This window comes from Podarcis gaigeae (assembly GCF_964106915.1).
Source record: "Podarcis gaigeae genome assembly, chromosome: 2".
Classification (NCBI taxonomy): Eukaryota; Metazoa; Chordata; class Lepidosauria; order Squamata; family Lacertidae; genus Podarcis; species Podarcis gaigeae.
The window spans coordinates 98,592,229-98,614,237 of record NC_139679.1 but is presented as its reverse complement, the minus strand read 5'-3'; the positions used below and the strand labels follow the sequence as shown (position 1 = coordinate 98,614,237).

At 42.9% G+C, this 22,009-nt stretch overlaps 1 protein-coding gene across 12 annotated transcripts in view; it reads right to left on the bottom strand.

Moving 5' to 3' along the window:
• The window catches only part of FRMD4B (FERM domain containing 4B), a 236,393-nt gene that overhangs the window by 86,031 nt on the left and 128,353 nt on the right, over nucleotides 1-22,009 (bottom strand). The window lies entirely within an intron of this gene.

Genomic DNA, 22,009 nt, shown 5'->3' with positions numbered 1-22,009 from the left:
GAAGGCAAGAGAAATCTGACATGTGGGTTGCCTGAAATCTTTGATGAATCACACCTCCCCCCTTACAAATTTAGCACATTTGGACCCTGCAGATTTCCTGAGGTCTGTTGGCTGCACATTGACTGAATTTTATGCAAATACATCCAGCACACTTACAGTGTGCACAGTTATTTAGAGGTAAGCCCCATGATGCCCAATGGTCTAAACATACATAAAACTGCACTTTTTCCTTTTTATGGCAAGGTTTGGGAACCTGAACTATCTTGTTTCAAAACACACATAAAAACAACTTGTGCATGTAGGCTACTGTATTCAGACGTTTCTAAAGATAAAACACCCTTCTTTTGTTCACAAATGCATTGATATTGTTTCAATAACGTTTTTGAACATGCAAAAAGGCTTTCCAAAGTCCCTAAACTTTTCATGCCCCGAAAAACAGCCCTGCTGGGTAGGTTGCTAGTCTCATCTATTACGCAAATGCAGAATCGAAGCTAAGAGGTAACAAACTGCAGCGGCTGCCACAGTTTTTTCATTATTCAAAAGCCAGTAAACTTCAGATCCTGGCTAAGGATTTCCCCCCTCACCCCCTGCTGCTTTTCTCTTCTTTCACTGCCACCCAATGGATAAGAAACTGGTTGCCAGGCACTTCCACAGGAATAAATAAGCTACTGCAGTACAACTCCCCCATCCCCCCCATGGACCACTTGAAAATTGCTGAGGGTGTTGGTGGACTACTTAATGATTTTTCTGCCTGTTGCAGCATTTGTAATGTGCTGTGACAGGTGCTGTGTGATTTGTAATTATATTTTTGCTGCTTCTTTTACTTCTTATATTGTATTTTATTGTACTACAATTTTAATTTCATAGAATTCCTATCCGTATATCCTCTGCATAGAGTCTCTATGTGGGATTTGTTTCTTAACCAAAAAACAGACAATACACTCATATACAATTGAATCAGCAGTTGCTATATTTTATTCTCTTCCACTGAATGAAGCCACCACCTTCTTGCCTTCACTACGAACATTCCCCCCCCCCATGCTTCAAATGGGCAGTCCTCTTTTTTCTTCTTTTCTCTTTGTAAAAGAGTCACTTGTAACCTTATAAGACACATTCTTGTTACTTTTTTCTAAGTAGTCAAATGCTTAAAAGTTGTTCCAAGAATGAAAGTAGGTGTGGGAAAGAAGTGATGTCACAGTCATCAGCCAATCTATGCTGTGCACTGCTGCCTTCTCTTGGCATCCAGTAGAACCAGTTCTCCCTGAGCAAAACCCTGAAACAGGAATAGCAGCTATATCTGATCTAGAATGGTAAGTGTATTTTCAGAGAGCATGTAGCATAGAATATGAAATATTCAGAATATTGGGAACTGATAGAAATGAAAAGACCTCGAAACAGTTGAACTGTGCTATCCAGCCCTTTGGCTAATTAAACAATCTATGGTCTTTTAAACTGTGGCAGGAGTAATTGGTTTGTTTGTTACTATGTTGTGTACTTTTATATTGCCAAATGCCCTGCGATCTGGTACATAAATTTAATAAATCAGAATAATAAAATATCAATGCACATAGAACTACTGGCCTAGTTCTTACTGAGGTGGAAAATCTATACCTGAGCTGTCCTGCTTCAAACTGCAGGTGAGGTTGCACATGACTGACTGTTCGTTGAAAGAAAGAAAAGAAAAAACCTTGCATGAGTGATACCTTCAACAAGATCAAAATTGAAGGGACTAGCAAATAAATGTCACACCCTGCTTTTAACATTTAGAAAGAAAAGAGTTAGATAATGATTGTAAAACACTTGGGTGAATATGAATATTCTTGTTGTAGAACAGCCTTTCCAAATCTGGAGCCCTTCAGATATTTTGGACTACAATTCCCATCATCCCCAACCACTGACTATGTTGGCTGTGGCCAATAGGAGTTATAGTCCAAAACATCTCGAGGGCACCAGGTTGGGAAATGCTGCTTTAGAAAAAGGACTTGGCTCCCGAGACACTATGAGCAGAATTTAGGTCATTCAATGGTCTGGCCGGCAGAAGGAACAATAAATTTTCACTGATTCCACCTGAAGCCCCACAAATATGCTATAGGCAGTTGGCGGGGGAGGAGGCTCTAGAAATTAGCAAGCTGCAGGAAGGAAATGAGCAAAAAAATGTCTCACCCTCCCCACTCCTTCCAGCAGTGGAAGTCTCCACTGGCTCATACCCTTCTGTGAATGGAAGAGTCCATCCTGTTTGCATCCTATTTTGGTCTGGGTGGTCCAAAATAAGCTCTAGTGGAGGGGTCACCCGTCTTGGAATGGGAAGTATGCAGGAGATAGGTCTACCCACATAATCCAAACATCCTAGTTTCAATTTTAAGTACAGTGGTACCTCGGGTTACATACGCTTCTGGTTACATACGCTTCAGGTTACAGACTCCGCTAACCCAGAAATAGTACCTCGGGTTAAGAACTTTGCTTCAGGATGAGAACAGAAATTGTGCTCCGGTGGCGGCGCAGCAACAGGAGGCCCCATTAGCTAAAGTGGTGCTTCAGGTTAAGAACAGTTTCAGGTTAAGAACGGACCTGCAAAATGAATTAAGTACTTAACCCGAGGTACCACTGTATGTCTTGAAACAATAGTAGTTGTGGAAACCCTTTTATCTCGCTACACGCAATATGATTATGAAAACCTGGTTTAGCTAATCTACATTAATAGTTAGTTTATATTAGTGAAGATAGGGCTGCCAACAACTTTGTCTGGATTTTCACTTTTGGGAATATGGAAACCCTAGTGAAGGACACTTGAAAGCGGGAGAATGGATGTGGGGAATGCAAAGGAGCACATCTGTACAACACAGCCAGTGTGATGATGTCTTCCACAAGTGTGCTAAGATAAACGACAGGCTCTCCTTGCTGAGACAAGTGACTTACGTGATATTAAGACTTTCAGGGTTTACTATTGTTTGTGGCATATTAACACAGAAGTTAGTAAATGAGGCCAGCTCACTATTTAATGGAATAAAACAAATTTTCCTGCATTTTTTTGACCATTCTTTGGAGTGTTCTTATGGGGGCTATTGAGATGACCTGCTACTGCACTTTAAAATTTACCTCTACACCACTGCAGTGGGATTTGCTTGACCCTATACATAAATCCAGTGTAGGAAAGACAGTGTCCGTTTTTCAATTGCAGAACTGCACTAATGAGAACATTCACAGTCATAAAATGCTTCACCTTTTGTACAACAATTAGGGCCACTTGAGACCCCGTCCTGAATTGAACCTGGCAGTCCAGCTGATAAGCATCCCTGGGGACAGCTGACAAGAAGACACAACTTTATAAAATAAAATAGCTGCACGGTTAGTTATGCGGTACTCTGACATATGGCTACCCCCTAGGGACCATGTAGTTTGATGGCATCAATCCAAGCAGACATAAAATTTAAAACTCATAGACACTTGGTAAGGGCTCCATGGGAATCTGTGGATATTAATGCATAATGTGACACTTATCATAATCCTACATTCAGAAAGTGGTTCGATTTACATAAAAAAAGGAGGCATATGTTTGGAGAAGCAGAATTTTTAGGAGCCAGGAAGTCTATCCTCAAGTTTTCCTCTATACAGGTAAGGATAGTACAGTATTAAGTAATTATTAATTCCATGATTGTACATTTTCCAGTACAGTACATATAGGTTCGTAATGCTGGTGTATCACATTTAGAGATAAAATATTTATGCCTTGTGACACTTGCTATAGTTTGGATGGGTGTGCTGTTTTTCAAGCTTCTCACCTTCTCCTGCAACCAGAAAACAGAATTGTTGTACTGTTTTTGGTTCTGCAGTTTCTTTATTCTTCCAGGCTGACTTGTTTAAGATGCATATACCCGCCTAGGGCTTGCCGATCAGAAGGTCGGCAGTTCGAATCCCCGCGACGGGGTGAGCTCCCGTTGTTTGGTCCCTGTTCCTGCCAACCTAGCAGTTCGAAAGCATGTCAAAGTGCAAGTAGATAAATAGGTACCGCTCTGGCAGGAAGGTAAATGGCATTTCCGTGTGCTGCTCTGGTTCACCAGAAGCGGCTTAGTCATGCTGGCCATATGACCCGGAAGCTGTACGCCAGCTCCCTTGGCCAGTAAAGCAAGATGAGCGCTGTAACCCCAGAGTCATCTGCGACTGAACCTGTCAGGGGTTCCATTACCTTTACCTTTTACCAGCAATCTCTCACACCATTATTTACCTTATATTGCTTTCCCCTTTCAATTTTTGCATGATAATGTGTCTGTCTCTCTGTGTGTGTACACACAGACAGTACACACACTGTTTGTGTACACACGGCTGTACTAAGATCACAACTCCCCCTGTGCTGCAAAACAAAGCCAGATCTACTATAAGTTGTATGTATTGTATTCTGCCATGTGTGACAGGGGTGGGAATCTTGGCTGGTTGGGGCTGATCAGAATTGGAATCCAACAACATCTGGAGAGCAGCAGGTTCCCCAAAAGAGATACCTGCGTAGAAAATTGGCACACCTAAAAATCTCTGGAAACAAGTTACTTTCCACATGGAATGCTTTCATGGTGTCTACATTCCTGTGTAAAAATTAAAGAGGGGAAATCAGTTTGACTATCCTTCATCTCAAACGTAAGTGCTAAGAGTCCACTTGCACCAAAAGAGATATGTGTGTGTGTTAATGTCATTGTCTTGATTTAATGTTTTGCTTCTGGACAGTGATTTTAAATTTGTCTGCCCCAGCCAAACAATCTCTAAAAGTGTTCAGTGCTCCTTTGCTAGAGCCTTTCCCCTCATTTCTACCTGGGCTGAAAACATAAGCCCATATTAAAGATTCAAAGTGTAAGTTTGACAGTTCAGCACACAGCAGCCTTATGAAAAATTCAGTGGATGATAGACGAGAAGTCCCAATGCTGTATTTACCTCAAAACATGACTTTTCACAGAGAAATAAATGAATAAAATATCAAGTGCCATCTTAAGTTTCATACTTTGGAACAGGATATTCTTTTGGGTCCAAGAAGGGAAAGATTTTTTTTTTAAGATAACAACAATAAAACCTACAAAGTTAGATATGTTTTCAGAAAGTTTCTCAGTTTGAACATGCTTATTCCTCCTATTAAAACCTTCACGATCATTTCAGACAGAGGGAAGACGAACTGGCCAAAGCGTCATGAGAAAGTTGACTGTGTTTTTGGTCCTGCTGAAATACCAGTCGCCTCAAGGTTTTTTGTTGTTGTTGACACAGATAAACATGTATTGACATATGTCAATACGAGTTGATCTCATATGAGTGATGGTGGACAAGGTGGCATTTTGAATTTTGTAACTAGCTCCTTTCTTGTCCAACTGAGGTAATTACAGGGTGGTGGCAAGTTTGGAAATCAAACTAGTGTTTTAAACCTGGAACAACTTCAATTTTCAAAAACAAACCTAACATAAAAACAGTAATTTGATATCGCTATAATTACACAGATGGCTTAAAGAGTATATATGCAAGCAAGTTGGCGGGACTGATGTGCAGGATGAGTCTCAAAAGACTGGATACATTTCTGAATTACTCAAAATGGGAAGGGAGGGCATAGCTGGATATAATCCAGATAAAGAAATCAGAGTTTTATAAGATGCAGATGTAAAGAAGTTCAAACAGAACTATTTGAAAGAGAGTGGAAAGAGCCATGCCTTTTAGTCTGATACTATGGCGGCCAATCCTTTTAACATGGATAACTAAATTAAGACTACATGGAAATGACAACTGCAGAACAGCGGAGGTGGTTTTTGTTTTGTTTTGGTTTCTGGGGTTTCTTTTGCGTACAGAACATCTTAGGCCTGGAAATTACTTTGGGTGACATTTCTTATACATTTTAAATAAGCTGCTGGCTGCATATACATTAAATAGCCTGCCTCGTGGCTGTTTCTAATTACCCATAGGGAATAGGGGTAAAAAGACCCTTCTTATGGCTGCATTTTTAAAGTAGGTCTAAAGATCTACCCCCTCTATTTCCTGTCCTCCTACTTGGTGTTGCATTTACGTTTTGTATCATTATTATTATGCTCAACAACTAACCTCAGTACAACCTTTAGTGCTAATACTATCCATTGGACTTTATATTCTGGTGAAAAGAATCTCACTTTTGCTGTTGATGTGCAAGGTCAACTCTGGAAGGTTTGGTGAACTTTGGAGTTAATGAGGCCTTAAAGGCTCATCGTTAGAAGTTTAGTCAAATAAATAAGGTCAATGAGCACTAATTAGGCATTAAATAGAATTAAGAACAAGGTTGCCTTTCAACCATAGTGTTCATTTTATTGCACACGGTGGTAGTTTCATCACTGAGTAAACTATTTCTTGCAATGTTCAAACTATTTGCAGCCTAGGTTTTGGTTTAGGATTGGTAATGAGGGAAAGCAGGGTTAAAGCCATGAGACTGGCAGAAATACAGCAGGATATGCCTTTTCTAGCATGGAGGTTCAATTATGGGAGAAGCATCACCCATTCACATTTTGTCTGTTGGACATTTTAATATGTTTGTAGCCACTGATTTATTTTTGGGCTCTCCGCCCGATCTGCAAAACAGAAAAACTAATTTGTGTATGATGTAGCTCAAATTCCTTGAGAATTCTGTCCTGTTTTGTGAGTGGGTCAGAGGGCCCAATCCACATACAGTGTACTGGGCCTGGAAAAACCTGTTAGCACCCCTTGGTAGAGAGGCCAGATCTTCCAAAACCAAGCATGACTTAAACCACTTCGTAAATATGCCCACTTTTCCAATATCATTCTGAAAACAGAAATGTATAGACGTAGAGCATAAATCTTCACAGTATAGTCGTACCTTGGATCCCGAATGCCTTGCAAGTTGAATGTTCTGGCTCCTGAACGCCGCAAACCCGGAAGTGAGTGTTCCGATTTGTGAACATTCTTTGGAACCCGAATGTCCGTCATGGCTTCCAACTGGCTGCAGGAGTTTCCTGGAGCCAATTGGAAGCCGCGTCTTGGTTTCTGAATGTTTTGGAAGTCGAACCGACTTCTGTAACGGATTCTGTTTGACTTCTGAGGTACCACTGTAGTTAGAAACTTGGCCAAAAGTTCATGTTCAAAATGTGTGATAGCACACGTCACCTCCCTGAAGACTACATATCATTCTTTTTTCCATCTCTTGTTAAAAACATGCTTTTAAAGATCTGCTGTGACCGGGGTCCTTATGCAGTATGTGAATTACAACACAACATCTACTCAGAAGTAAGTGTTTGAATTAAATGGGGTTTACTTCCTAGGTGAGTGGGTTTAGAACTGCACCTTTAATTTTTTTACTGAAATGCTGGTAAAAGGAGCTTTACTGTACTGTGATCTAGGAAGGAATTTGGACCCTTTACCTAGAACAGCTGCAAGCTTATCAGCATTTTGGGGTTGACCTTTTCTACAAGGAGTTAACCTTGCAACACCCTTCAAGTAGTTCAGTTGAGACCTATGACTTCACCCACTGAACTTCACATCTGAGCAGGAATTTGAGCCTGGATTGCCTGTAGGCAACTCTGACACTTGAGTCCAACATGGTGCACTCCAGGGATCATGGGCCACAACATACATTCCTGATCACTGGCTACACTGGCTGCAGCTTATGCAAGAGTTACTGTAATGATAATAATAATAATAATAATAATAATAATAATAATAATAATAATAATAATAATAATAATTTATTATTTATACCCCGCCCATCTGGCTGAGTTTCCCCAGCCACTCTGGGCGGCTCCCAATCAGTGTTAAAAACACTGATTGGGAGCCGCCCAATCAGTGTTAAAAACAGTACAGCATTACATATTAAAAACTTCCCTAAACAGGGCAGTGGTTCACAATATCTGGAGGGTACCAAGTGGGCTACCTGTGGTCAACTCACGACACAACATTTCCCCCCTCCCCAAGTGTGCTCTTATTTTTGAGTGATTAATAAAATATTAATGTGCAGAAATAAAGGAACACAACTTAAAACACTTTTGATCTAAAGTCCTAGTTGCAAGGTACCTTGTTATGTACTGAGTTGAATAGGATCCAAACTGCAGCAGTCAGATTGGTCCTAGAGCAATAGGAGCCAAATTGCAGCAGTCTGAACAATGCAGCAGTATGATTGGTTGGCAGGAACCACCCAATCATGCTCCAGATATAAGTGAATCCACAACCTGATTGGCTTACAGTAGAATTCCGGAATAATAATAATAATAATAATAATAATAATAATAATAATTTATTTATACCCCGCCCATCTGGCTGAGTTTCCCCAGCCACTCTGGGCGGCTCCCAATCAGTGTTAAAAACAGTACAGCATTACATATTAAAAACTTCCCTGAACAGGGCTGCCTTAAGATGTCTTCTGAACGTCAGGTAATTCTTTATCTCTTTGACATCTGATGGGAGGGCGTTCCACAGGGCGGGCGCCACTACCGAGAAGGCCCTCTGTCTGGTTCCCTGTAGCCTCACTTCTCGCAATGAGGGAACTGCCAGAAGGCCCTCGGAGCTGAACGATGGGGGTGGAGACGCTCCTTCAGGTATACAGGAATTAGCCAATCATGTGCAGCCCATTGTGTAAATAATGTATATAAAGCAGATACTTTGAGGGGACATTCATTCATTCCTCCTCACCACTATGAACTGAATAAAGAGCATGAAATCACTTTGTGACTCTGAGTATATTTCATACCTCAAAAAGGCAGGCTTTATGAAATGCTAAAAAAAAATCAAGTCAATTGCAGCCTCAGAGACTTCAAAACTAGCAGTTACGTGAGCATAGGGAAGAACTGTACCTTTCCTCTAGTCATAAACTTGGTTTTCTTCCCTGAGGCTGGTGTCATTCAGAGAAGACTATGGGGCTGTGAGAGTAGCCTCAAGAAATCCAAAGCCCAAGTAATAATGTGCAATTACACGTGACTGTTTGGGTGTTGGGAAGAGGAAAGTAGGTAGAAAAAGAAAAAGGGAAGAGAGGGAGGAGAAAGTGGTAATTACCAGGGTGTGGGCGCCCTGGTCAGCTAATTAAAGTTGAAGAAGCCACAGTACAAGTCTATCCCATTATCACATGAAATAAGGAGCATCAGACACACACAAAAATCACGGTGTTGAGAAAAGGTAGCAAACGTTTAGTCACCATCTGGATTCTGACGTTCAGTCAAACCATCATTAAGACTAACCACAGTTTTGCCTGGATATTATTAATCATCATCATCATTATTATTATGACTACTACATTGATTACCCACTATTCACCAGCTAGTCCCAGGGCAGTTTACAACAATTTAAAATTTGATATTAAAAACAAATTACAGTCATGGAAATATGGAGTGTTCCAAAAAAAACACACACCTCAGGTGTCAAAGGTGAGGGCAAAGAGGTGTGTGCTGAAAAAAGATGTGCCTCTGTGGGGAGAGAATTCCAGTGTAGGGGCTGTGACAAAGAATGCCCTCTCCCAGGTCACACGCCCTTTAATCTTCAAAAGTAGTGGAGCTATCAAGAGGGCCCCCTCTGCTGATCTTAACACCTAAGAGGATGAGTAAGGATGGAGGCGGTATTTGGAGCCTATGGGTAAGTCCTTCAGCTTGAGTGCCTTAAATTAGGCCAGGAAATGAGCTGGCAGCCAGTCCAGCTGTTTCAGAAAAGGAGTGATATGAGTTCTAAAGTGAACCCTAGCCATTCGTTCATCTGGCTGCTGTACTTGGAACCAGTTGAAGCTTTTTGAGTCATCTTCAAAGGCAGCACCGAGTAGAGTACATTGCAATAACCCTATCTGGAAGTTAACCTGGTTAGCTGAAAACAGAAACAAACGCGTAACTTTCTCTATGGTCACCATACATGCCTCATACATTTAAAGCACTCATTCAATTTGAAGAGTCATAGCTTCCTACCCAAAAGTCATGGGAACTATATTTTGTTAAGGGAGGTGAGTTGCTAAGAGACCCTTAACAAACTACAGCCCCAAGCATTCATTCATTGGGGGGGGGGGGGTTGTCCATGACTCCCAGTATGTTTCCAAGCAAAATTCAAAGTGTTGTTTTAAGCCCTAAACGGCCTTGGCCCAGTATGCCTGAAGGAGCGTCTCCACCACCACTGGTCAGCTCAGACACTGAGCTCCTCCTCCAAGGGTCTTCTGCTGGTTCCCTCACTGCGAAAAGTGAAGTTACAGGGAACCAGGCAGAGGGCCTTCTCGGTAGTGGCGCCCTCCCTGTGGAACGCCCTCCCATCAGATGTTAAGGAAATAAACAACTATCTGACTTTTAGAAGACATCTGAAGGCAGCCCTGTTTAGGGACGTTTTTAATGTTTTATTGTGTTTTTAATAATCTGTTGGGAGCAACCCAGAGTGGCTGGGGCAACCCAGTGGCAACCCAGTTAGGCGGCATATTATTATTATTATTATTATTATTATTATTATTATTATTAATGTATGTCGTGCTGGAGATGGAAACGTGAGAACATAAACCCAAGGCTTGTTTACGTAATGCTTAACTATGGTTTAGCAAACAGCCAGACAACAAAGTATCTTGTAGCATCTTAAAAGGAAATAGGTTTATTGTGGTATAAGCTTTCATAGTCAAAAAACCACTTTGTCAGATGCATTAAGTGTCAGCCACATTTCATTGATACATTTACATAGTACATATATGTGCATGAATATGAACACCCAAGAGAGAGGAAAATGTAAATAGTGTAGCAGTGTGGTCAATGTCTATATATCTTTCACTTCTCTCTTTTCCTGTGCACTCTTTCAACATTAACTTTGAAGTTACTTTATTTTTATCAGGTTTTCATAAATGAGAAATATAGTCAAGACATGGGAAATGTATTTAAATTGTTCTCATATGCAACAGAATAATTTTCATATAGCGTCTTCTATGGACTTTCTCAAATGAAAGGAAGCTAGACATGTTTGTGGTTAAGAGGTACTCAAACTGCTGAAGGAGTGGCAACTGAACATAATCTTCTGTGATATGTTGAAGAGCAGATTTGGAAACTAAACTAGGCCAGGAAATGAAGGGCGGCTACTCACCTGAAAAGGAGGCCACCAGCCAACCATGAATAATTAGTAAGGAACAAAATAATGCCTTCACAGAGACTACAGGGGATATGCTTAATCCTTTGCCTTTTACACATACATAAGTAGGCCTTCAACAGACTCCTACTAGGAATCCTTTGTGATCACAAGCACTCCTTTTTGTGAAATGACTGAAGTGTTAAGAGCAACTGGGCTCTAAAACCACCTCCCTAGGAAACAAATGTGCAAAGTTGGTGGGATAACCAAATACAGAAAAAAATAAAAAAATAAAAAATAAAAGTTAAGTGCTAGCCTTCTTTTCTAAACACACAATTCTGAACCAACCAAATCAGAAGTGGAGAAAAACAAAAGGTATCTCCACTATTGTACATAAAATGGAAAGGCAGCCATGTTAGTCCATAAGAAAAGGGGGGGAAACACTCCAAAATTCAAAGCTGGACTACTAGGATCCATCAAAATGCCAGGAACATGTGTTTGTTTGTTTGTGTGTGTGTGTGTGTGTGTGTGTGTGTTGCATTTAAGGTGTCGGACAGAACCCAGCTGCAAATCAGGCTTTAATTTCTCAGAGTTGGGGAACAACCCTAATTACTTCTTAATCCCAGAATCTTAGTTGTGTAACTTGATAAAGCACCAGTGAAGTACTTACTCAGCCCCAGTGGCGTAGCGTGGGGGGTGCAGGGGGGGCCGGCCGCACCGGGCGCAACATCTGGGGGTTAGGGTTAGGGGGCGCAAATCCACGGGTTAGGGGGCGCAAATCCACGGGTTAGGGGGTGCAAATTACTTGCCTTGCCCCGGGTGCTGACAACCCACGCTATGCCACTGCTCAGCCCGAAATGTCAATCTTGAAATTTCAATCAATTCTCTTCTGGAGAACTCTTCATCAGGCAATCTTTTGTTTGGTTCGGAGGACTGAATCTGAGACAGTTTCCATACAGAGCATGTGGAAGATCCCTTCCCCCAAAACATTACAAGATTAACATCTGAACCCTCGCCTGCAGAGCACAATGGATTTCTAGCCTATTGCCTTCATAATATGGCCTCCTTGTCCAGCCTGGACTGACACACTGAACAGAAGCACTTCACACTGCAACATTTTGTTGTGGATCCCGCTTGTGTAAACACATACAAATAAACACAGTGAAGATGCTAATTAAATCTTATTCATTTGCAGGGCTTGCAGGCCCTGAATTAGCTAATCACTAAAATATTCCTAAGCAACTAGGGAGGGTTTAGGATAAAGGCAATTCATAAAAGGTTTTCGTATCTGCACTTTCTCATTTCGTTTTACCCCCCTCCCCTCCTCTTTCGGCGCTCGTGCGAGTTCTATCTTTAGGAACAGAAATGATAAATCTAGTCTGCTGCAATGTATATTTAAGTAGTCACAGGCAGAAACAGAACACCCTTCAGTGCAAGAGAACACTCCTCTCTCCCAGACAAGAGACGGAGGAATTGTGAAATGTTTGTTGTAAAGCTTGCAAGAGCTCTTGACTTTTGGCTAAACTGGCCGGTGGCCATACAACTGCAAACACTCTTCAGAAGTTTTCTTTTTTCCAGCAGTGCTAAATGTACTCACTACCAAATGCAAAAAATAAATCTTTTGTGTGTGGAGCGAATTGTGGCAGACATACCCACTCTGTACGTAATTGTTGCAACATCTCAGTAGAAAATGCTATAAAGCTTAAACAAGGATATTGTATTCTTACTGGAAACACCCAAAACAGCACCTTGAAAGGTGTGGTGAATCAGTAAATCTAGAGTGTGCAGGTAATAACCTCGACACCCAGAGCCATTTCTTGCACTTGCCATCCTTTATCCTGGCTCTTGTGTAATGCAGTCTCTGCTGTTCTAATCAAACGGATGTGGCCAACCACTCATGGTCACTGGGGAAGTGAAGTCACTCCCCCCAGTTTGATGGATGTCCAGCTATGATGAAACGTCATGCATAATGAGAACAATGATGCACAAGAAGGGTGGGGAGGCAAATTTGAACAGGAAGGGGGGTGCTGTACACTGAACGTGTGAAGTACTTTTAAAGCACTTTGTTCCTAATCCCCTTGACTTTTGTCTACAATCTAAGAGTAGCTATGTTCATATGCTTCGGCTGCACCCAATTACCAGTGACAGCCCTGTTTTTCCCCGTGCTTGCCCTTGTTTTTGGGGATGCTTTCCCAAAAAAAGTTGTTAGTGTGCACACATGCAATAGAGTTGGCATCCAGAGCAGCAGGTGAGCTCTGTGGAACAATGCACCTTCCGTTCTTCTTGAATAGAGCCAATCAGGCTACAGTTCTCCATGTTCTTGGACATCTAGGTTAGACTACTACAACCCATTGCATGTGGGGCAGCCTTTGGACACTGTTCAGAAGTTTTCAGTGGGTTCAGAAGACAAGTGCCAGTATGTTAACTGGAACATGTTGTTTGGAACATACTTTGATTATTATTATTTTTTAAAGTCACTGACTTCTGGTCTGTTTGTTTTTGTACACCTGCATTATTCTGCATTTTTACCTATAAAGTCATAAATCAACCTTCCCCCAACCTGATGCCCTCCAGATGTTTTGGTTGACAATTATAATCATCCCTGACCTTTGGCCATGCTGACATGCCTGATAGGAGTTGTAGTCCAAAAAATATGAAGGACACCAAGTTGGATACTCCCAAATGTTAAGGTCTGTGGTATCTAAATGAACTTCTACTCTCATATGAACCTATCTGGTTGTTCCGAGATCATCTTCATAAACACCTTGCTGCATGCCCCTCTGCCTGCAGAGGTCAGAGCTAGTGGCTTTGCAGTAGTAGCATCCCTCAGCCATGGATTCCCCCCCCCCCCGCTCTGATATGTTCATTTGACACCTAAAATTTAGGGACTTTATAGAAGATCTACTTTTACTGCTGCTTCAGCTTTTAAGTTGGTTGGATTTTAGTGCTGCTTTGTCACCTTTATGTATCAGTTGCTGCCACTGCTTTGTATCTGTTGTGAAAAGGAGATTCAGACTAGACATACAGAAAAACTTTCTGACAGTAAGAGCTGTTCGACAGTGGAACAGATTCCCTCAAGAGGTTGTTGACTCTCCTTCCTTGGAGGCTTTTAAGCAGAAGCTGGGTGGCCATCTCTCATGGATACAGTGGACACTCGGGTTGCGAACGTGATCCGTGCAGGAGGCACGTTCACAACCCGCAGTGTTCGCAACCCGCAGCGCTGCATCTGTGCATGCACGGGTTGCAATTCAGCGCTTCTGCACATGTGCAAAGTGCAATTTAGTGCTTCTGCACATGTGCAACCGCCAAAAGCCGGAAGTAACCCGTTCCAGTACTTCTGGGTTTCAGCACGTCCGTAACCCAAAAAAAACCGCAACCTGAAGCATCTGTAACCCGAGGTATGACTGTATTTAACTGAGATTCCCGCATCGGGGGATTGGACTAGATGACCCTTGGGGTCCCTTCCAGCTCTAAGATTCTATGAACTTTGAGAGCTTTTAGGTGGTAGGGAAGATGTTTTAAATAAACAAACAAGTTGCCCCCTTGAGGTTTCATTTCCCCGCCTTCTCAAGAGTTCTTGGGAGTGCCATCTCTACATGGAGGGGAGATGCATGCTTCCTGCATTTGTTTACAGGATTTATACCCTTCCTTTCAATCAAATGATCTTCAAGGTGGCTTACAAGAAACAGGTACTAATGCATGGAAACCAAAGTCGTACAAGCCCAGCGACCCTTAAATCTAGCTAATAGTTGGGGCCAGAATGGGCTGCTGCTTCTTCACTCTATAATGGATGGGTCCTGGCTGGGCTTCCCCTTGCAATCATATTGTTTCTGGAGCACAAGGGGACAGCCTCCCAGTGGTCCTTGTTCCCCTGGCTAGTGGCAGAGGCCAGTGTGTGCTTCCCTTCTGCTTCCTATTCACACAGCGTGTTGACTAAGGCGCTTATGCACATGACTGCAGAGGCATGAACAGCAAATGCAGTGTGCAGCCATGCCTGCTGCAGCTGGTGAGCCTGGTAACCACACCTACCTCAAAAGGCTTGCAGGACAGTCAATGAATTCAGGACACAACAGGCAGGGAAACATTCAACCATGTGAATGTGCAGTCAGGCAAGTGATCCTTGGTACAAGACAAGGAACATTGCAAGAGCGCACAGGAGCAAGCCTATTTTAATCTGTGAAATATTGGCAAGTATACGTGTGACACCCTCTGATCTGTTAACTTCAGAGTGCTTGCACCTTCACTGATATCTGATCTCTCCCACTTAGTGATGGCGCCACCATCCACATTAGCTTGTCCAGACTTCATAGTCAAAACACTGAGCATGTGCACATAAGCATGATGAGTGGGTGTTAAGGCTAATAGGCCAGACAAGGCTGAAGGCAATGTGAGCGGCAGTGGGGTGGGAATTCCCTACAAGACAAACAAGACACATAAATCAGGTGGGGTGTGGACCAGATGCCTGGGTGTAACAGCTGTAAAGGCTCCAAATATCAGTATTGGGTAAACGCAACAGCGATAGGGAAACGGGGCTGCCCTAGCCCCATTTCCTCACTCACTGCTCTAGCCCCATTTCCATTAAGCTGCTTCACTGCAAGGCTCCACAATTTTTGGCAGGCCTTAGGAGCTAAGCCAAAGGTCATGGTTGCTGATACAGTTGCCCTCTTTCTTTGTCACTGACCTCACACAGAGCCTCCACTCTTTGTCAGGGACAAGATCTGGAGCTGGAAAAGGGGGTAAAAGGAGTTTGCTGATTTGCCCACTTTACAGTGCATCTCAGCCACTCCCCGCCCCCCAAGACAACTGGTATCCTGCTGATATAGCTGGCCGAGCAAGTCAAGGTGCTCTGGATGCTTTTCTAGTTCGACCAGTGAAGGCCCCCCCATCACTCCTTCCTGCTGTGGAGCATGAAAAACAACAACAGGAAGGTTGGTGGTTTCATCAGTGTGCTGCCGAGACACTTCAGGTACCTTGGGAATTAAGTAGACAAGCAATTCCCTTCTTGTAGCTGGAGAAGAGGTAGGAATTCCACTGGAATGATCCTCATCCACCTCTGCACCCCTAAAGCTTGGAACAAAAGCTAGGGTGTGCCATGTTTGCCAGACAGCTGCAGCGCACTCACACTAGCAAGCATGGCGAAAAAACAGAAATGCGGAATGTTCACATTCAAGCATCCAGGTGAGCTCATGCTCACATTACCCTGATTCCTATCTATCTTCAAGCGACTGAAATATTGCCACACAAAGAACAGGCAGAGAAACCACCCTCCCATGTCTCAGACACCATGGCAGGAGCCTACTGGGGTATGTTGCAAAACCACATAGAAGGAGGCTTGCATTATATATGACTGGCAAGTGTTTAGGAGCAATGAGAGCTGTGTGGTGAAGGGAGCTGCCATGACACTTTTTCTAGAGACTTCTCAGAAGAGCTTGGATAAAATCTTATAAGCAAGGGATAAGTATGGGGTACAGGGTAGGCTTCCATACTAACATATGGGATACTATCATACTAACATATGGGATTTAATGGGTAATGTGAGAATCACAACATTAATTGGCAAAGAACAACTATAGGGCACTTCAAGGTCAGGTATCCATCCCATGCCCCCGAGTCAAGTTCCTTCTGACCACATAGACTCTCCCAATGTTTCCAAGGTTGTTCATTCCCAAAATTTAGGTACCTATGGAACTCCCTACCCCCCCCCCCAAATACTGGAGATGGAGTATACCAAAAGCTATTGGTCTGCCACTGATGGGTTGGGACCCACTATTGAACCACAGCCTAAACTCAAGTAGCCTGCAACAGCAGCACAACCACTGTACAAATACATAGCAATAATAATAATGCTGCACCTTTGGGTTAAAGGTAGGTCTCAGATTTGAAAAGACCAAAGACTACTGCTATAAACCACCCTATACAGAAAATCAATGGTTTGGTTTACAGTTAGAGGTTCCTTCCAGACAGAATCATAGGGCTGCAACCAAAAGCTCATTGCCTAAACACTATGCACTCTCCCCACATCTGTCAGCCTTCCCAGATTATCCCATGCAATCTCACCAAAAGTGTGCCACAAGCAAAGCACAGGAGCCAACAAGAAATGTTAGTACAAAGCGTTGCAAAGCTGGCGGCTCAAGCAAAATGCCAAAAGAAAAGCCAAAGCAGAGGGCAAAAAAAGGCCAAGGTCACTGGCAACCAGGATGAACAGCACTTTTTCACCTAACGTTGTACATGATTTAGGGTTTGTTTAGTTTATGTATAGGCAATCTTAGCCATGGTGCTAGCCTACCCGGAGGAACAAACACAAGATAAGAAACTGCTGGAAGTGTTTAGTTTGCCTCAAGTGGTATTTGTGTGTGCAGAGTGTCATTTATGTTCTCTTTGTGCCCTGAGCACAGAGAAAGGCAAGTCAGGTGGAGACTGAAATAAACACAGGCTGAACTGCGCAGGCAGGTTTATTCTATAGGTGTGTAGAGTGCTGGTTTCAATTGGAAGGAACTTATGCAATGTTCATTGTTAAGAGCCCGCCCAGTGTTAAAAGACATGGCATTGAAAAGATGACAGCGCTTGTCTAAGGAAAGTCTGTGGTCAAAGCACCAGGGTGTGTGAAAATAAACATGACCAGCAAGTCACAAATGTGCTCTAAATCCCATTAATGTTTTTCCTCCTGTCCAGCTTGTCCAATTCAGAAACCCGAAAGGAGAGAAAGGGAAGAAAGGAAAGGGAGAGTAGATGCAATTCAGCAGGGTGTTATTAAGCCATTTGCTTCTCTGCAGAGGCTTGGTATTTAGATGTGCACCATGCCTAGGGCAAGGGAGTTCCTGGAGAATTCTAGGACAAATGGGTCAGCAAGCACAGTAATTGATGTCTTGCTTGCAGCAGAAGCATCCCAACCTGTTAAGGGACTTCATTTATGGAAGGCTTGGGTTAAAATCAAAGCTAGGTACATCACAGAATGAGGTTCCAACCCAAACCGGGAGTCTTGTTGTATCATCACTGTGCACGGAGACAGCCAATCCCACACCTGATACTGGGCTCCATTTTAACTCCACAGTATGTGGTAGTAACTACTGAAATGCCCCCTGTTGTGATGTGTTTGTGTATGGCTAGATGACCCACATCCTGCAAGAACCCATGGGAGAACTACCGCCATAACCACATTCAGGTTTTACTGCTCATGAAAATCTAGTCACCAAACGTCAGGACTGTGAGGCTAGCCTATGCTTAGTCACAGAGTGAAAGTGCAACGTGAAGCGTGTTTGCTCAGAACTAAGACACACTGAATTCAGTGGGACTTACTCCCTAGCAATGGAGTCTAACAGAGCAATCCCTTGGTCTCAGTCAGCTACACTGGTACCTGCTTACACTGGAGTAAGGTCTGGGAACACGGTGGGTTCTTAGACTCTTACATGGCAGAGATTTCCTTTTGCAATCAGCTGCTCACAGGGTTCAGATTAAGCTTGCTCTTCCTCTGACACACTGCTGACGCCACCCATTTTCAGCCTTTCTGCCAGCATAATATCAAGCTGGTGTATCCCTAGTGCCATGCTGGGGTAAGCCTGAGGTCAGCATGACATTGCTAGTGCTGAGGACTTGCACCAAATCATGAAACGCTCCAGTTGATGTAAATGGGAGCACAGGATTAAACCGTGAACGTTGTAGAAGGCAAATGTGATGCCAGGAACTCAGTAATGATTAAAGGATTGCTTCTCTAAATATATAACTAGTCCATAACTAATACTGGATTCTCAACTCATTTTGTGCTTATTTCTATCTTTTTAAATGCAAAAGCTGGAACCATTGCAAAATAATTTAACAGCCATATAATGATGTCCCTTTAATGACAGCAATGTTCAGTTGAATAAAAATTTATCACCCACCCACCATCATTACAAGGGCTTTTAATTTTAATTTAAAATTTAATCTGGTGGTTTTGGGCTATGGAGGAATCTTTTCAACTCCTTACTTTGCCCACAAACCTCTTCAAGGCCGCTCCTCAGCCCCCTTCCCCCCTATAAATGTAGAATCACATAAATGTGTTGTACATCTGGCAGCATGCAAATTAGGGTACTTTTAAAAAGAGGAACAAAATGCCATAAAAAGGCTACTAAAAAAGGAAATAATATCCCAAGAAGAAGAAGAAACCATAAGCAACTGAAAGAGGATAGGATGTGCAAAGGCTCATAAAACGTGAGCAAAAAAGGAACAACTTGTTAAATAGTAGATGAGGACAAGCTGTGCAAAAGAATTGTTCTGCAACAAGCATGGCACCAGTACAGTTGAAGCACAGCCACTCCGTGCAGCCAAATGACACAAGATGCTTACATGGGACTCTTCCGTCTACCTGTCCTCAATCCACCCATTTCAGAGATGCACACAAGCAAAGTGCCTGGTGTTGTTGTTTTTCCCAAGCACATGTTTAAATGTTATCTCAAAGCTGGGGCTTGATGCATACATTCCTTTCCCTCAACAGTTAAACATTAAATAATGTTTCAGGACTGAGATGTTCGAGAAAACTGTTATTGATCTAGCCAGGTTTCTGTACCACACCCGTCTATCTGAGCATCTCTCCTTTTGGGCTACTACATTCCTGGCCCACAGGTATGTGTGGAGAGTTGCACAAGATCACTCTTTCTCTGTTTCCACTCATTAGGCAAGGTGTGCATGCAAGAGCATTATTGATTAGTTTCACCTATCACTTCTAAAGGCTCTCTTAAAAGAGTTTTATAGTTGTGTGCTCTGTGAGGGTGGGAAGAGCTGGAGTAAAAATACTGAGGTGGGAGGAGGAATATTGGAGATCTCTCAACTGCATATGCTCTGTTGAATGGGTTCAATGAACAGTTCCCATTTGCAAACTCGCAGCAGACATCATACACTTGGTCTTCAAAAAAGCAAATCCAATGACGCACACCCACACCAAGGATTTCAGAGTAAATTTAGGGATCATGGGTGCAGTAACACCTTTTCTGCCTTCTCCTGGCACCCATGAAGATTCTGAGCCCTCCCATTCATTGCCTCCATTTTCATGAGGTGGTGGTGGAAGTTGCTCCCTGCCCGCTCCGCCAAAACATACATAGAGCTGAAGGAGGAAGTTGGAAAAGTGCTATTATTTCCCAATTCCTTTTGCAGTTCTGTGTGTTTTTCAAGGCTCACATAAAAGGCAGGTCCACCTTATGCATTTAAAGCACATCCAATGCACACTTGAAGCACATGACTTACCCAAAAGAATCATGGGAGCTGTAGTTTGCCTCCCCCCAGGGTTACAATTTCAAGAAACCTTAAACTACAGTCCCCACGATTCTTTGGGGAAAGTCATGTGCTTTAAATGTATGACATGGGCCTGCCTTAATTGTACTGAATCCAACTTTTACCAGATCCTTGGAAACTGCAAAGCGTAGGCTCGTGTGGTTTATTACTTTGCCAGCTGGGGTTGGGGTTGATCCAGGAGAGGTAGGAAGGAAGTAACCAGGGTGACGGTGCCCATGGGAATTGATTAAAAAAAATCCAGATGTGCCCATGGACTTGAATAAATTGGTCACATCTGTTATATCTGTAACCCAAACCCTATAGCATTGTTTCTTGATCATGAGATGGCACTGTTTCAGGATCAGCAAAGGTGTACTAGCAGGTTTGCAAAACTGGCACCTGCCAGGGACACAGACCTGGAAGGGTGCAACAATCTCCTATCAGACTATCGAGATGCCTGGTGATGCACCGCCGAGATCAAATGCGGGAGAAGCTTCCCATCCTTCTTGCACTGCTGCACAAAGGCATACGGTAAAGTGATATTTTTTTGCGGGGTGTGTGTGTGCCAATACAGCTCCTTGCCAAGGGCGCAAGGAATGGTACTTATTCTGAGAATCAGTCACTGATAGTTGTAGAAACTGCAATGCATATGCAAGCAGGCACTCTCCGATGCCGACAGGTTATAAGGGCGTTCCATGAAATATAATCCTAAACCAGCTTTAATAGGGAAAACCACACCAAGCATAGTTGACAGTCAACAAATTATTAATTTCAGTTTTAGATTAATGATGTAGAAGGGTAAAGGTAAAGGTAAAGGGACCCCTGACCAATAGGTCCAGTCGTGGCCGACTCTGGGGTTGTGGCGCTCATCTCGCTTTATTGGCCGAGGGAGCCGGCATACAGCTTCCAGGTCATGTGGCCAGCATGACTAAGCCGCTTCTGGTGAACCAGAGCAGCACACGGAAATGCCATTTACCTTTCCGCCAGATAGTATTTATCTACTTGCACTTTGACGTGCTTTCGAACTGCTAGGGTGGCAGGAGCAGGGACCGAGCAACGGGAGCTCACCCCGTCGCGGGGATTCGAACCGCCAACCTTCTGATTGGCAAGTCCTAGACTCTGTGGTTTAACTCACAGCGCCACCCACCTCATGGATGCAAATCTACCTGCAAAGACATTTTCACCTTGCCTGCTTCTGAGTGAGAAGCAGTCAACAAACAGAAGGTGACACTGCCATGCTACTCGTTATAAATACGACACCTATTGCATCTATTACCTATCTGTAACTGGACCTATTGCATCTGTGACCCATATTTCTGTCTCCCTCTTTCTCATGCCTCCCACAGAAACTGAGTTCTAGGGACAGCTATTTTTCTCTTTGGCTGACAGGCAGGCTCAGCAAGAAACCACCGCCTGGCACCATCTATCCCGATACCAATTAACACACACCTAGTAAGTAGAGAAAAAAGGTTGTCCTCTGTCAAAATTGTTCTCTACACCCTTAAAGTCTTTAACATAACACTGATGAGCAGCATTACTACATCTGCACATCATTGCCACTATAACCAGTTCCTCTCAACGCTAGAACATGCAACCAACATTAATATATTCAAATCATATATCTTGGCAAAGTCACAAGAGCAAATTAGCAATGTTTATGTTTCGAACATTTTCAAATTTCTTTAGCATATATAAGTAGGTACGCATTCATCTGCACACCTGCAGAGATACTCACACCCATTTGTTTTGGCAATTCATTCTC